Raw genomic sequence first — 17,593 nt, 5'->3', positions numbered from 1 at the left:
GGAAACTCGGAAGTTTCCCTGTGGTTACACCCAAGATCTGTTCCTATAGGTCAGTCTAGAGTCTAGAGCCATAGAATAAAGATACTAACGTCAACAGAAGCGTAAGCCACCGCCATTTTCATGTCATGAACCATAACGAAAGGAGGCTGTTTCAATAAGTACTGTTTACTAGAGTACCTGTACAGCAAGAGTATGGACAGATGTGAAACTCCGAAAATCCATCAGGCCCTCACCGATGCCTCCGCGAATAAAGTTAGGGCCCAGAAATACAGCCAACCTATGAATTTCGAATGTCTAGAGCGATTTACAGATACAATTGTTACGAACCGTCGTTTATAAAGCATGTATTTGGCTTACTTTTTGCATACATTTACTTATTTTTGCGAAAGAGTGCTCATTTATGTACATTCTTGGACATCTTAGTTAGAATTGAAATCTATAGGCTGGCAGTGAAATTTTGTGTGTTAGAAGTTGCTCAGAAGGGTGGCTGCACTTTTGGGCCCTAAGCCCTCCATGAAGCGAGCTGTCGATACTCTCGCTATCAAAGACATAAAGACGGAGTGCTCGTATGTAAAAGCACGGGGAAAAAGTGAAGCTAGGTTTGGCGCTGGGCGCTTGTGTGAGTGTGTAAATGAGCGCGGGAATCCATGGCGGCAAACGGAAATTTGATTTGAACTTGTCCTCTTGATTTTTCCACATTTCTTCTTCTAAACGTATTTTAAATGCCTAAAACGAATATATTAAGAAAGTTGGGACTACGACCTAGTATAATACACTTACTTTTTCTCCGTAACAGGCAGTAATTTCAAATAAAGTTAGTTTTTCTTCTGCGCATGGTGAGGCCTGCCGGTTTAAACAGGCCGTTACAGTCCTAGATGACGGTTACTCCCAAATGAAATTAATCGGTCGACGACGGACCAAAACTAACCTAAAGTTACAAAAATATGAGTGGGTAAGTGAATTTGCGCAAAAATCAACCTAGAATACTTTCTTTTCGCAATTTTATTTAGTTCCCGCCCTACATTTGAATTTCAAACTTGTCCCAATTTTTCCGCCAATCCTCTAGCCAATAGTAGAGGTGGTTGATGTGGTGAATGCAAAAGGGATGAAATGAGAACGCAGGGAAGTGAAGGTATACACCACTGAGACTGTATTTGAACTGTATAGACGCACTGAGAAATCAATACAAGAAATGAAATGTGTGGAAAGAATACTATCGTACTGGACTACTCTGAATGCCCGACAAAAAGCAAAAACAGGCGCGGTCCTCGACTCCGGCTCGCACCACCGTATCTCCACTGCGTCGCTAGCCCCGAAAGGCACCGGCAACGCTCGCTATTCGTTACTCGTGAGGACTGGTGAGTTGTGGACGCCAAACCTGGACACCACACCCACCCCCTACTGAGTAAAAAAAAATGTACAATGGAATGGAAAGTTGCTTAACAGTAAACATTTTAAACTTATATTAAAAGCAAGAGCGGGGAAATATTGAGAAATTGTTTGTAATAGGTACACACTATAAGACATGAGTTAAGGGTTGAAATAGAAGACATGTAATATGATTGAAATTGGGTGTTACAATACAAGCTTGCTTCAGCTTTGACAGAAAATTATTTGAATTGACGAAGTGGGCCGTGATTATAAGCGCGGCATATTTGGTTGGCATGTACTTGCTTTAATACTCCATTCACTGAAACTAGATATCTTGTTGGTCCTAACATTTTAGCTACTGTGGCTTTGACCATTGGCATTTTCTTGGTGAGGCGTACATAGATTTCTTCGCCATCCAAGAACTTATGCGTACTGACAATTTTTGCAGGGCTTGGGATCAGCTGGGAGAGGAGGGTCCTGGGTCGGAAGTTTAGAAGCATTTCGTTTGGAGCCTTGAGGGTGACTGTAGATGGCGTGTTACGATAATTGAACAAAAATTTGCTAACTGTTAGTAATAAGTTTTCGTTGGATAGTAAAATTTTTTCTAGTCCTCTTTTTGCAATTTGGACCCCCCTTTCCGCTAAGCCATTTGACTCCGGGCTGTAAGCCGGTGAATGTAGTTTGTGAATATTGAACTTAGTACAAAAAATTTCATAGTCGGTCGAGTCGAAAGGCGGACCGTTGTCACTCACTAGAATTCTGGGGAGGCCCAGCATCGCAAAAATGCTAAGTAATTCTCTCTCGATATCTGATAATGTGCTCGTAGGGGTCAACGCTATGTGTAACCATTTAGAGAACGCGTCGCAAAAAATGAAGAATTTTACACTTTTAAATTCAAATAGGTCAATGTGCGACCGTTCCAATGGGAAAGTGGCTTCAGGCCACGGTACATAAGTTTTTTTTGGTTTGAAATTAACAATTGAACAATTGGGGCACGCTGAGCACAAGTTTTCTATATCTGTATTAAGAGAAGGCCACCATACTGATGATCGTGCAAGCAACTTAGATTTGACTATTCCTGGGTGACCGTCATGAAGTAACTTAAGTACCTTATTTTGTAATACCCCTGGAATGACTACTCGGCTTTGAAATATTAGACAATTCTGGGCTATGCTTAGCGAGTCTTGTAATTTAAAAAATTTTTGAATTTCTGGGTTGTCTTTAAATTTTTCTCTTGGAGGCCACCCTACTTTAACAAAATTAAATACTTTACTTAAAGCTACATCTTTCGCAGTCTCTGTTGCTATCAGGTCTGGAGTGATGGGAATAAGACTAGAAATATCTACATGGAAAATTTCTTCTATAATGTTACTAGTAGGTAGTCTAGATAGGGCATCTGCTGTTTCAAGATATTTACTGTCTTTATGCACCAATTTATAATTATATCCTTGCAGTAAGGCTGCCCAATGTTGCAGTCTGTGACCCGTTCTGATGGGTAGACCTTTATTTTCATTAAATATTCGTTGTATGGCTCTATTGTCCGTGTATAATGTGAATTCTCTGCCAAATAAATAGCGATGAAACCTTGTGAGCGCAAAAACTGTAGCTAAAGCTTCTCGATCTATCTGAGCATAATTCTGTTGTGCAGACGTTAGGGATGATGAGGCATAATAGACTGGCTTGTTAACTGGTTTACCTTTTACATTGACTGAGTGACCTAGGGTGGCTCCTACCCCTACTGGACTTCCATCGGCAGTAACAACAATAGGAAGTTCAGGGTCATAGTGCATTAAAACTTGAGGTGATACTAAGAGGCTTTTACAGGTATCGAAAGCGTCTTGTGCTGACTGAGGCCAAGAAAATTGGGTCTCTGTCGTGATGTGCCTTAAGGGCGCTGTAATCGTACTTAAATTGGGAATAAATGATGCGTGATATGAGATCATGCCTAAAAAACTGCGAACTTCTTTGATGTTGGTTGGAGTGGCACACTTGGCAATGGCTTCTGTTAATTGAGGAGATGGTAACCTGCCATCCTTGGAGATGACAGATCCTAAAAAATCCAATTGTGTCACAAACCATTCGCATTTTGGTAGGCCCAACTTCACATTGTGTTTGTCCAGACGACCTAGTACAATCATTGTTCTATGTATGTTCTCTGATAAATCTTTACCTTGTATAAGAATATTGTCTATATAACACATGACACCCGGAATGTTAAGTAAAATTTGATCCATGACTGATTGGAAAATAGGTGCACCACTGTTTATGCCATAAATGAGACGCGTGAATTGAAATAATCCCTTATGGGTGTTAACGACACAAAGCTTTTGGGACTCGGGGTGTAAGGTAAGTTGTGTATATGCGTCTGTGAGATCAAGACTAGTATATATAGTGCCTTTGGACAAATTGGCGAAGATGTCGTCAGGTCGTGGGAGAGGATAGTGGTCCAACTTTAATTGAGGATTTAGGGTTTTTTTGAAATCTACACAAAATCTTACCCCTCCTCCTTTTTTGACGACCGCGACTCCGGGTGAAGCCCATTCTGAATGACGGATTCTGATTACTTTGCCTGATTGTACTAATTTGTCTAAAATTTCATTAACTTGGGGAATCACACCAAAGGGTAAGTTGTATGGCCTGTGAAAAATCGGGACCGCTGTTTCTTTTAAGAGCAGGCGGGCAGTATAACCCTCTATACAGGAGTCGCTTTTCGAGTCGAAAGGTCTGGGGAACAACGACTTTAACTCCTCTAGAGACGGCGGCCTTGTATCAACATTTGCTATTAATTCTGATCCGCCCAGCGTAGATTTAAAAAAAGTTTTCCAATTTGGACAAAATGCGTTCAGCCATGAGCGTCCCAGAAGGGGAGTTATTTCTACTATATTGGAACATACTGTTAATGGGAGGCGTTTTGATTGATTCCCGATTTGAACCGTCACAGGAATTTCCCCTTTAACTTTGACTGGACCTGACACTGAAGTTAAGGAAGTAGTCGGTGAATTCAGAACAACATTAGGAAATAATTTGGTAAATAGAGAGTCGCTTATAAGGGACGTACCTGCACCAGAGTCGATTTCCATATCGATCGGAACACCATTTACTAATACCGATAACACTAATGGGCTGTTTGCTGACTTAGTTTCAATTGGATTAATGATATTGGGTTGCATTACATTATGTACTAAGCTTTCTGATAAATTATTATCACCGGTGAAGGTATTCAGATCTGTATCGACAGCATTTATTTCACTGGGTGATTTTGGCTTGGAATTAGCTAATATTAATTCAGAAATTGGCACTGGGTTAAGACACGAAACAGAAATTCTATTGATGCTGAAATCTAAAAGCTGTTCTACTGTATTATTAACAGGTTGGGTCTTCTGTTGCGCTTGCTTCAATGTGATGAGTGTTTTGTTGGTTGTTGACATTGGTGGATTGCTGCAGTTGTTGGTTGTGTGCGTGTGGATGTTGAAGTCTTGGTTTGCGACAAACGTTGGCGGTGTGGCCCATGATGTTGCAGTTATAACAATTCCAGTTGATTGCAGGGCAGGTTCTGACGTCATGTTTACGGCCGCAACGGTGGCAAGATGACCATCCTGGTTCCTGGAAGTTTGGCCGTTGCGCTGGAGTTGGTTGAAAATTAGATGTAGAAGGTTGGACTGGATTGATCTGTTGAGTACTTCTAACCGGGCTTTGGTTGTAATATTGGTATTGCGGGTAAGGAAAGCGTTGAGACGGACCTGGGTTCCTTTGGTAGAATTGGTTGGAATTGTAACGTTGTTGTACTTGGTTGACATTGACTTGCACTGCATGGGCTAACGCTTGATTTTCTTTGTTAATGGCTTCTTCTTGAATGACTGCTTCCTTGGCCTTGGAATAGGTTAGGTTAGTTTTGGAGAGTAGCTTTCTCCTGATTTCATTGCTTCTGATGCCAGAAATCAGACGATCTAGAAGGGAATTCTCTAGGTTATCGAATTCACAACGTGAGGCAAGTTCTTGTATAGCCGCAATGTATTCTGACATGGTTTCGGAGTCTTTCTGAAATCTTTTCGATAGGATTAGGCGGTTAGCAAGTTTGAGGCCTTGCGGTTCGAATCGCTGCCGCAGGACATTCAGTAGGTTAGGAATACTTATTTGGTTCGGTTTCTTTGGTAGGCATGCAAGGCGCATTACTTCGAACGCCTTTGAGCCAATCGATGAGAGGAATAGCGCCCTCTTTTGATTGTGTGCTGGCTCTGTGGCTGGCGGTACTATTGTTGGTTCATCCGGAATCGCATATGACACGCAGAATTCTTCAAATATCTGTTGCCATGTTTCTAGACTTGATTCAGTAGGATCATATGGTCTGAGGTTTGAAAAAACAGGGGTGAGAATCATCTGTTGTACAGGTAGTTGCGGATTCGCATTCGCGTTGCCATTTTCATCCGCGGACATGGTTACAATGGTGTACTTACAACGGGCTGAACTGAGGTTTTTACAGAGTGTCACACGTGGTTGTAGGTGTCCTCGTCGCCATTGTGGTGAATGCAAAAGGGATGAAATGAGAACGCAGGGAAGTGAAGGTATACACCACTGAGACTGTATTTGAACTGTATAGACGCACTGAGAAATCAATACAAGAAATGAAATGTGTGGAAAGAATACTATCGTACTGGACTACTCTGAATGCCCGACAAAAAGCAAAAACAGGCGCGGTCCTCGACTCCGGCTCGCACCACCGTATCTCCACTGCGTCGCTAGCCCCGAAAGGCACCGGCAACGCTCGCTATTCGTTACTCGTGAGGACTGGTGAGTTGTGGACGCCAAACCTGGACACCACAGTTGAAAAGAAGCTTCATTTTTTGCTTTTAGCACTCCGTCTTTATGTCTTTGAGAGAGACAGACTGATGATTTTAGACCTGTTTTCAACTGCGATAACTCAGGTAAAATTGGTCGATTTGAGGCGTTTTAAAGGTCGGACCCCCCTATTTTGACGCTTTAAAATCGATTTCGGGAGCAACCTCTGGGGTTCCCGATGTTTAAAAGATCGAAAATTCGTTTTGAAATTTGAAAGTCGTTTCTTACGGGGAAACGCCATTAGTGCAACAAGGACAGCCAATTGTTTGGAACCCGAGACCGTAGTCGAAGGAATCAATGCTGGCTGTGACGTCACGACTAAATGAGTCCATACAGGTACTCTACTGTTCACGTTTTCGGTATGTTGACGTTTTGGAGGTTTGCAGTATAGGTCGACGTTTTGGAGAGGTCGAATAATAACGGATACACACGTTTTTAGGAATTGAAAGAGTTTTCTTTTAACTTATTTATCGTTAAACCGAAGAAGTACTGTAAATTCGCTGAAAATTTAATGTTTTTTTCCACTTTCATATTTGTAGGTAACCTCGAAATTGGTTTCAATAAGGACCGACTCTGAGAAGAAAAATGTTAGCATTGGTTCTTACGGAGCTTTCGCTTCTGTTAACGTAGTCTGTTTATTCTATGCTAGAACACCTTTACATGGAGAGTATGGACAACTCGATCTACAGGGTGTCCCAAAAGTTCGTACCCCCCCTCGTAACTTTTGAACGGTTAGAGATAGAAAAACGAAACTTTGGGAATGTTTCTATCTTAAAGGGGACCATCTTCTAGGGGGGGGGTCAACATTTTTGTCCTCCCCTCTGGGGGGGGAGGGGGCGCGGGGGCCCCCAACTTTTTTTTTCAAATGGTAACCCTTATCTTGTAATACCTCATTCGAAAAAGCATAAAAAACTAAGAATTTTGGCGCAAATCGCAAATCAATATCCTAATTTTTGACCGAGTTATGATAGGTCAAAGGTCAAATTTGACCTATTTTCAAAAAATCATAACTCCGGCTCAAATGATCGTAAAGAAAAAAATAAAACGGGAAAATTTACAAAATTGTAAGCACTTTTAAGTAAAAATCACAGAAATTACTTCAAACTAATTTTAAGGGGGGTTTCGGACCCCCAAATACGTCATTTTGAAGGTCATACGATTTTCTCGCGAAATGAGCCAATTCCCCCTTACTTTTCCTCAACATTATCTTAGTAAGTTCAAAATTAGCTCAACATTACGGTCTCAAGTCCCCAAATTTCGAACTAAGTTTAAAAAAAAATGATTTTAAATGTTTGAATTGAATCGCACTAAATTTCGTTTTTTTAAAACTTTGTTCGAAATTTGGGGTCTTAAAAACGCAATGTTGAACTAATTTTGAACTCACTAAGATAATGTTGAGGAAAAGTAAGGGGAAATTGGCTCTTTTCGCGAGAAAATCATATGACCTTTAAAATGACGTATTTGGGGGTCCGAAACCCCCCTTAAAATTAGATTGAAGTAATTTCTGTGATTTTTACTTAAAAGTGCTTACAATTTGGTAAATTTTCCCGTTTTATTTTTTTCTTTACGATCATTTGAACCCGAGTTATGATTTTTTGAGAAAAGGTCAAATTTGACCTTTGACCTGTCATAACTCGGTCAACAATTAGGATATTGATTTGCGATTTGCGCCAAAATTCTTAGTTTTTTATGCTCTTTCTAATGATGTATCACAAGATAAGGGTTACCATTTGAAAAAAAAAGTTGGGCCCCCCCCAGAGGGGAGGACGAAAATGTTGACCCCCCCTAGAAGATGGTCCCCTTTAAGATATAAACATTCCCAAAGTTTCGTTTTTCTATCTCTAACCGTTCCAAAGTTATGAGGGGGGGGGGGGTACGGACTTTTGGGACACTCTGTACGTAGCTCTTTGGGCCCAGAAGGGCGACAACGTGTGAAACGAAAATCACTAGGAAAGTGCCGTGGCCAACCTTTGCACGCGTGAAAGATTTATCAATATGGCCGACAGCGCATTGTAAACTAGTGTCTTTTTAAGACTTTGAAACTGAGAAAATGTATGCGAAAGCAAAGTTTTATACGTGATTTTATAATCTTTGATGAGTATCAAATCGCAGTTTACTATTGTGAAAATTAGTACCACTGGATAATTCGAGTTCATAGGTTGGTTGCCCCTTTGGGCCCCAAGAGGCGAATCTTTCCGACTGGCGACTTAGACGGTCAACCGTTGGAATTCGGCGGCTAACTATGGAACGCCGTTGCGGACTAGAGTACCTTTATAGCGAGATTATGGACAGATCGCTTGATGGAGGGCTTATGGCCCAAAAGTGCAGCCACCCGTCTGAACAACTTCTAACACACAAAATTTCACTGCCAGCCTACAGATTTCAGTTCTAACCAAAATGGCCAAGAATGTACATAAATGAGCATTCTTTCGCAAAAATAAGTAAATTTATGCAAAAAGTAAGCCAAATACATGCTTTCTAAACGACGGTTCGTAACAATTGTATCTGTAAATCCCTCTGGACATTCGAAATTCATAGGTTGGCTGAATTTCTGGACCCTGACTTTATTCGCGGAGGCATCCGTGAAGGCCTGATGGATTTTCGAAGTTTCTCATCTGTCTATACTCTCGCTATACAGGTTCTCTATTGCGGACCAAACCTAAAACGCGCGCGCAACACAGTAAATGTCCGCCGCACAGGAAAATCTGAGAGTTTCACGGAAAATGTTGTGCGCTGCGAGAAATTTCGGTAATTTAACGATTACGCGAAGCGCACAGAAAAGTACGGGAATAACCTCAAATGCTGCGTCGCGCGCCGAACTTCGATATATCGAAATTCTACGCGACGCACAACATTTTTACTTCTTCCTTTTCTTCGTCAGGACACTGTTGGAGGGGAATAATGGTGTTGTTGCTAAGACCTGCAAAATTCGGGCTTGACAAAAGTTGCGATCTGCTGATAGGAGACAATTTGAAGTTGTGAATTCAGATTCAAGAAGGGTCGAGAAGCGTGATCTCGAAAAAATTGGGTAAGTGAAACACAATTGTATGATTTTTAGGCATAGTCTTGGCAACAGTGCAGCTATTCCCCTCCAACGGTTTCCTGACGTAGAAAAGGAAGAAGTAAAAATGTTGTGCGTCGCGTATAATTTCGATATATCGAAGTTTGGCGTGCGACGCAGCATTTGAGGTTATTCCCGTACTTTCCTGTGCGTTACGCGTAATCGTTAAAGTATCGAAATTTCTCACAGCGCACAACATTTTCCGTGAAACACTCAGATTTTCCTGTACAGCTGACATTTACTCTGCCGTGATAGCGAACAGAGCCGTAAGCGCAAAATTTTCGAAATCGAGTTTTCTTCAAAATTCGTCTAAACTCTTTTACTCAGATGAAATTACTGAGACAGCTGAAACAGCAAAATTCATCCTAATTTAATGAAAACGAGACGTATGTAAAAGTCGTAAGTGCACAAAAAATGACACAGTTTTTTTTCAAGACAGCCGTAGATGCATGAGAGCCAATGAAAACAGTGCTTTTCAGTAAAGTGCCGCCCTCTTCTGCCAATTTCTAACCTGAAAATGTGTTTGTTGTGCGTCCAAAATTTGAACCTCAACCAAATGAGTCGACTGTTCAGCAGAGATTCCTTCCTCGATCTCGGAAGGTAGGGTTGACAAAAATCCTGCCGAATTTGCATCGCAAACTGTCTGGTGTGCAATCGAGAGCATCGATGTTTCTTTTCTGCAGACTCACTGCACTCTCCACGCGCCGAAGGATTTTTGTCAACCCTCGCCTTTCGGGCCAAGAAGGAATCTTTTAAACTCAAACCAACTTAGGTAAACACCCTTTTTTTAAAAAGGAAAACCTGCATGATTTCTATTCTATTACCTATATGATCAGGAATTCTAAGTAATAAAGACCATAAGGAATACAAAAAATACCAATAATGGGTCGTCCATAAATACGTAAGGCTCTTAGGGGGAGGGGGGGGCGTCTCTAACAGCCTTTCGGTGCCTTACGAGGGGGGAGGAGAGGGCACGGCTGGGCCTTACGTCAGTTTTTAGCCTACATTTCAAGAAAATGCAAAACTCCATTTTTCGTCAGGTTGATAATAAAATTCAAGATGAAAAAAAGGAAATCAGGAAACCACCGATTGCTGACCGATCGAACCATGCCCTGTCATTTCTTTTGATTCCCACCTCTCCACTCCGCGGGATGATGAGTCGTGACTTCATCATTACGTCAACTTTATACATTTAACTATTTATTCCCAAGGCCAAAAAAAATTCTTCAATTTTGCTCCGTAGTTTTGTTCATTAAACTAATTATATCATTAAGCTTTCCTGTGAACTTACTCAGAAATTTAGTTTCACTTATAAAAATTTTCGCTTAAAAATTGCATTGTTTTCTGAAGGGAAACGTAATGCTTCGATCTGCGATAATTGAAAAAAAAGGGGGGGAGTCAGTCGAGCCTTACGTAATTTTTAGAGGGGGGGGGGGTTAAGGGATGCCTAACGGTGCTGCACAAGGAGAAGTATGGGGGTCTAAAAATGGGGAAAAGGTCTTACGTAATTTATACTAAAAGATGGAGTCTGCTTTTTCCTCTAAGAAAATAAAAAAGTTTATTTGACGGCCCCTGTATACCCTTATACAGGGACCCTGGACCTTGGATCCAGAAGTTTCTCTGAAGCAAGAGGAGCCCTTCTCAATTACGTGCATAAAAATGCAACCCTCACTCTCGTTTTTTGGAAAAAATAACCCTGTAATGCGCTACGCGGCATTTATAAACATGTTGAAGGCAATAAAAATGTTCCCCCTTGCGGATTCGATCCGCGGACCCCTCACACCATAGCCAAATGCTAAGCCGTTCGGCTGCCGAGCCCTGTAAGATAGTGCCACGATATTGCTAGTATATAAGCCAAATAAAGTTCTTTCTTTCTCCACTAGAGCTGAGAGTAGAGACGTATCGGTGACACGCTCTTGTTTACTGATGATCTGCGGCAGGATTTTTGTCAACCCTAACCTTCAGAGCCAAGAAGGAATCTCTGCTAAACTCAAACGCCCAACCGAATAATGTTCCCTCTTATCCCCTCAGCATCCGTCAGAAAATCAAAGAGAAAAGAAAACTTCGTCACAGGTGGCAAACCTCAAGGAATGGACACGACAAAACAGCTTACAACAAAGCATCAAAAGATCTGCATCATCTACTTCGCAAATTCTCCAATGACTCTTTTCAGTCCTTCCTTTCAACACTCTCCTACAAAGAAGACACTAACTACTCCTTATATAAAGTTACTAAGTCCATTTCGAAGCCAAAAGCTGTCGCAACCCCCCTTCTGACTCCAGCAGGCTGGGCAAAGAGCCCTGCCGAAAAAGCAGAAACTTTTGCCGAACACCTTGCAACTGTATTCAAGCCTCTTCCTTCTGACGAATCACATCACGACATTGAAGATAGTTTTGCGGATCCTCGACCTCCCAGTGACCCCATTCGTCCGACTTCCCCTCAAGAAATATACAGATTTCTCAAGGAAATGAAACCTAACAAAACTCCAGGTAAAGACAGACTAACAGCAAAAGTCCTTCTTGAACTACCACGTAAAGCCTTTGCCTTCCTGGGCTCCCTCTTTAATGCCCTACTTCGCCTAAATTACTTTCCTCATCGTTGGAAACCTTCAGTCATTATTGTCATACCTAAACCTGGAAAAGATTCAACCCTTCCATCATCTTACAGGCCAATCAGCTTACTTTCAATCATTTCCAAATTATTTGATAAAATCGTCTACAGAAGATTACTGTCCAAAGTATCAGAGAAAATCCCATATCATCAATTCGGATTTCGTCGCAAGCACTCCACTATCCAGCAAGTTCACCGTCTCACCAACATCATCACGGAGGCTCTCCAGTCTGGCCGTTATTGTTGCGGACTCTTCCTAGATATCTCACAGGCTTTTGATCGTGTATGGTATCACGGCCTTCTGTACAAAATAAAAGACTTAGCCCCTGACTTCTTCAAACTTCTCCAGTCTTATTTGACCAATCGATCCTTCATTGTCTCGCATGACTCAGCCTTATCTTCTTCATATCCTATTGAATCAGGCGTCCCTCAAGGGAGTATCTTAGGCCCTCTTCTTTACGCCATCTACACTTATGACATACCTCTCCCACCAGAAGGTTTTAATATTGACTTAGCAACCTTCGCTGACGACACGGCCATCCTCTCAGTAAACAGGGACAACAATGTCGCCTCAGAAAATTTACAAGAGTACATAGATATACTGTCAGTGTGGTTCCACAAATGGAAACTTAAACTCAACGAAACTGTTGAATCTTAACTTGATTCAAATAATTAAAAAATTGAGAAGAAACGATTTTTTTTATTAATGATCATTCACCAAGATATACAAGAGGACATACAAAAAGCATAACCTCTCTACTCCACTCCAATTTCTATAAACAGCTGTTTTCAGCAATTATTAAACTTAACATCCTGCCCCCGGCTGATCTATTTGATCAGAACAGGTAATGGACAAAGTTCCGTCACGGCTCGAATAAGGACAGAAGTAGGAGTCTTCACTTTTGCAACCCTAACGTGTCCATCAGTACCAGGATATGTTTTGATGATTCTTCCCAAATTCCAATAAAGTGCAGGTGAATTTCTATTTTTGACAACAACCAAACTTCCAACTTGAATATGACGATTGCTCGTATGCCATTTGGCACAATACTGCAGACTTTGGAGGTACTCTCCCGATCAGCGACGCCAGAAATGAGACAAGTCCTGCTGGAAGCTTTTGTATGTTTTCAAAACGTTTGATGATTTAAAATTTTGAGAATCAAATTTCGTTGGGAATGACATAATTGCTCTGCCAATTAGAAAATGACCTGAAGTCAATGCTTCATAGTTGTCGGGAGAAGACGACAACGGAGTTAACGGTCGAGAATTCAATGCACCTTCGATTTTCACCACAAGATTGTTTAACTCATGAGCTTGAAACATTCGAGAACGATTCACTTTGTGCAGGGTAGACTTGAAGCTTCGAATGGCGCTTTCCCACAACCCGCCGTGATGTAAAGAATTGGGAGGATTAAAATACCAATCAATGCCATTTTAGATAAGTATTTTTGCACTTTTTTATCCTTAAACAGGGTGATTAGTTCGCTTTTGGCTCCCACAAATGTCTTAGCATTATCAGAAAAAATTGCAGTCGGTAAGCCTCTTCTGGCAGAAAATCTTTCCAATGTCTGAAGGAATTCTTGTGTTGTTAAACTTTCGATAATTTCTAAATGGACTGCTTTTGACACGAAGCAAATGAAAAGAGCAACGTAAACTCTCTTTTTATGAGCGTTTTTGCGGTTGCTGGTTCGAACTAGTAAAGGTGCGGTAAAGTCAATTCCGATTATTCGAAAAGGTGTATTTACAGTCACTCGCTAGATGCTGGCTAAGGGGCCAGTAACTGTGCGCACGGTTTTGGTTGTGCTCTTCTACACTTTAAGCAAGAGTATACTAATTTCTTGGCCGAGATTGGACCATTGAGGGGCCAAAACCGCTGCCGAATCATTGATAACAACATCTGCGGAGGAGCGTGCATAAGTCGCCTATGATCCTGCCAGAATAATAACTCGGTGAATCTGTGTTTTATAGGTAGTAATAGCGGGTGTTTTTCCTCATAACTTAGTGTCGAATTTTGAAGTCGTCCACCAACTCGTAACAACTTCTCACCATCCAAAAATGGGTGCAATGTCTTGATACTACTGGAACTTTGTAGAATACCGTCTTTCCTTGATAAGTGTGCAATTTCCTCGGGGAATGATTCTTGTTGAATAATCTTTACGCAAAATTTTGTTGCTCCGTCCATCTCCCGCGAAGAAATATTTCCACTTTTTACTTCTGACGGCTTATTAGCGAGACGTGCGCGGATATTATGCACAAATCTGAACATAAAACCAATAATACGCAATATTTTGTTCAGCGACGAAAATCTATGTAACAAATAATGCAGGTCAGATGAAGTTTGAACTATTGCTCCGAACATTATTTTAATCTCTTTCCTAATTTCTGGAACATCTAGCAAAGATGGAAGTTCAACATTCGTTTTTGGCCACATATTTTCTCTTAAATTGAGATACTCTGGGCCTTGCCACCACAGACTTGAATTTGATAGATGTTTAGCTGACGCTCCTCTGGTGATCAGATCGGCCGGATTATTCTTAGTGGATACGTGACGCCAGGTGGCCCTCGCCTTTCGGGCCAAGAAGGAATCTTTTAAACTCAAACCAACTTAGGTAAACACCCTTTTTTTAAAAAGGAAAACCTGCATGATTTCTATTCTATTACCTATATGATCAGGAATTCTAAGTAATAAAGACCATAAGGAATACAAAAAATACCAATAATGGGTCGTCCATAAATACGTAAGGCTCTTAGGGGGAGGGGGGGGCGTCTCTAACAGCCTTTCGGTGCCTTACGAGGGGGGAGGAGAGGGCACGGCTGGGCCTTACGTCAGTTTTTAGCCTACATTTCAAGAAAATGCAAAACTCCATTTTTCGTCAGGTTGATAATAAAATTCAAGATGAAAAAAAGGAAATCAGGAAACCACCGATTGCTGACCGATCGAACCATGCCCTGTCATTTCTTTTGATTCCCACCTCTCCACTCCGCGGGATGATGAGTCGTGACTTCATCATTACGTCAACTTTATACATTTAACTATTTATTCCCAAGGCCAAAAAAAATTCTTCAATTTTGCTCCGTAGTTTTGTTCATTAAACTAATTATATCATTAAGCTTTCCTGTGAACTTACTCAGAAATTTAGTTTCACTTATAAAAATTTTCGCTTAAAAATTGCATTGTTTTCTGAAGGGAAACGTAATGCTTCGATCTGCGATAATTGAAAAAAAAGGGGGGGAGTCAGTCGAGCCTTACGTAATTTTTAGAGGGGGGGGGGGTTAAGGGATGCCTAACGGTGCTGCACAAGGAGAAGTATGGGGGTCTAAAAATGGGGAAAAGGTCTTACGTAATTTATACTAAAAGATGGAGTCTGCTTTTTCCTCTAAGAAAATAAAAAAGTTTATTTGACGGCCCCTGTATACCCTTATACAGGGACCCTGGACCTTGGATCCAGAAGTTTCTCTGAAGCAAGAGGAGCCCTTCTCAATTACGTGCATAAAAATGCAACCCTCACTCTCGTTTTTTGGAAAAAATAACCCTGTAATGCGCTACGCGGCATTTATAAACATGTTGAAGGCAATAAAAATGTTCCCCCTTGCGGATTCGATCCGCGGACCCCTCACACCATAGCCAAATGCTAAGCCGTTCGGCTGCCGAGCCCTGTAAGATAGTGCCACGATATTGCTAGTATATAAGCCAAATAAAGTTCTTTCTTTCTCCACTAGAGCTGAGAGTAGAGACGTATCGGTGACACGCTCTTGTTTACTGATGATCTGCGGCAGGATTTTTGTCAACCCTAACCTTCAGAGCCAAGAAGGAATCTCTGCTAAACTCAAACGCCCAACCGAATAATGTTCCCTCTTATCCCCTCAGCATCCGTCAGAAAATCAAAGAGAAAAGAAAACTTCGTCACAGGTGGCAAACCTCAAGGAATGGACACGACAAAACAGCTTACAACAAAGCATCAAAAGATCTGCATCATCTACTTCGCAAATTCTCCAATGACTCTTTTCAGTCCTTCCTTTCAACACTCTCCTACAAAGAAGACACTAACTACTCCTTATATAAAGTTACTAAGTCCATTTCGAAGCCAAAAGCTGTCGCAACCCCCCTTCTGACTCCAGCAGGCTGGGCAAAGAGCCCTGCCGAAAAAGCAGAAACTTTTGCCGAACACCTTGCAACTGTATTCAAGCCTCTTCCTTCTGACGAATCACATCACGACATTGAAGATAGTTTTGCGGATCCTCGACCTCCCAGTGACCCCATTCGTCCGACTTCCCCTCAAGAAATATACAGATTTCTCAAGGAAATGAAACCTAACAAAACTCCAGGTAAAGACAGACTAACAGCAAAAGTCCTTCTTGAACTACCACGTAAAGCCTTTGCCTTCCTGGGCTCCCTCTTTAATGCCCTACTTCGCCTAAATTACTTTCCTCATCGTTGGAAACCTTCAGTCATTATTGTCATACCTAAACCTGGAAAAGATTCAACCCTTCCATCATCTTACAGGCCAATCAGCTTACTTTCAATCATTTCCAAATTATTTGATAAAATCGTCTACAGAAGATTACTGTCCAAAGTATCAGAGAAAATCCCATATCATCAATTCGGATTTCGTCGCAAGCACTCCACTATCCAGCAAGTTCACCGTCTCACCAACATCATCACGGAGGCTCTCCAGTCTGGCCGTTATTGTTGCGGACTCTTCCTAGATATCTCACAGGCTTTTGATCGTGTATGGTATCACGGCCTTCTGTACAAAATAAAAGACTTAGCCCCTGACTTCTTCAAACTTCTCCAGTCTTATTTGACCAATCGATCCTTCATTGTCTCGCATGACTCAGCCTTATCTTCTTCATATCCTATTGAATCAGGCGTCCCTCAAGGGAGTATCTTAGGCCCTCTTCTTTACGCCATCTACACTTATGACATACCTCTCCCACCAGAAGGTTTTAATATTGACTTAGCAACCTTCGCTGACGACACGGCCATCCTCTCAGTAAACAGGGACAACAATGTCGCCTCAGAAAATTTACAAGAGTACATAGATATACTGTCAGTGTGGTTCCACAAATGGAAACTTAAACTCAACGAAACTGTTGAATCTTAACTTGATTCAAATAATTAAAAAATTGAGAAGAAACGATTTTTTTTATTAATGATCATTCACCAAGATATACAAGAGGACATACAAAAAGCATAACCTCTCTACTCCACTCCAATTTCTATAAACAGCTGTTTTCAGCAATTATTAAACTTAACATCCTGCCCCCGGCTGATCTATTTGATCAGAACAGGTAATGGACAAAGTTCCGTCACGGCTCGAATAAGGACAGAAGTAGGAGTCTTCACTTTTGCAACCCTAACGTGTCCATCAGTACCAGGATATGTTTTGATGATTCTTCCCAAATTCCAATAAAGTGCAGGTGAATTTCTATTTTGGACAACAACCAAACTTCCAACTTGAATATGACGATTGCTCGTATGCCATTTGGCACAATACTGCAGACTTTGGAGGTACTCTCCCGATCAGCGACGCCAGAAATGAGACAAGTCCTGCTGGAAGCTTTTGTATGTTTTCAAAACGTTTGATGATTTAAAATTTTGAGAATCAAATTTCGTTGGGAATGACATAATTGCTCTGCCAATTAGAAAATGACCTGAAGTCAATGCTTCATAGTTGTCGGGAGAAGACGACAACGGAGTTAACGGTCGAGAAT

General features: G+C 41.3%; 1 protein-coding gene across 13 annotated transcripts in view; it reads left to right on the top strand.

The window, feature by feature from the left end:
* The window catches only part of LOC109037037 (uncharacterized), a 135,578-nt gene that overhangs the window by 63,398 nt on the left and 54,587 nt on the right, over window positions 1–17,593 (top strand). The gene's annotated exons all lie outside the window — the stretch shown is intronic.

This window comes from Bemisia tabaci, chromosome 1 (genome assembly GCF_918797505.1).
Source record: "Bemisia tabaci chromosome 1, PGI_BMITA_v3".
Classification (NCBI taxonomy): domain Eukaryota; kingdom Metazoa; phylum Arthropoda; class Insecta; order Hemiptera; family Aleyrodidae; genus Bemisia; species Bemisia tabaci.
The sequence above is the reverse complement of the archived record's forward strand: the minus strand, read 5'-3'. Positions and strand labels throughout refer to the sequence as shown.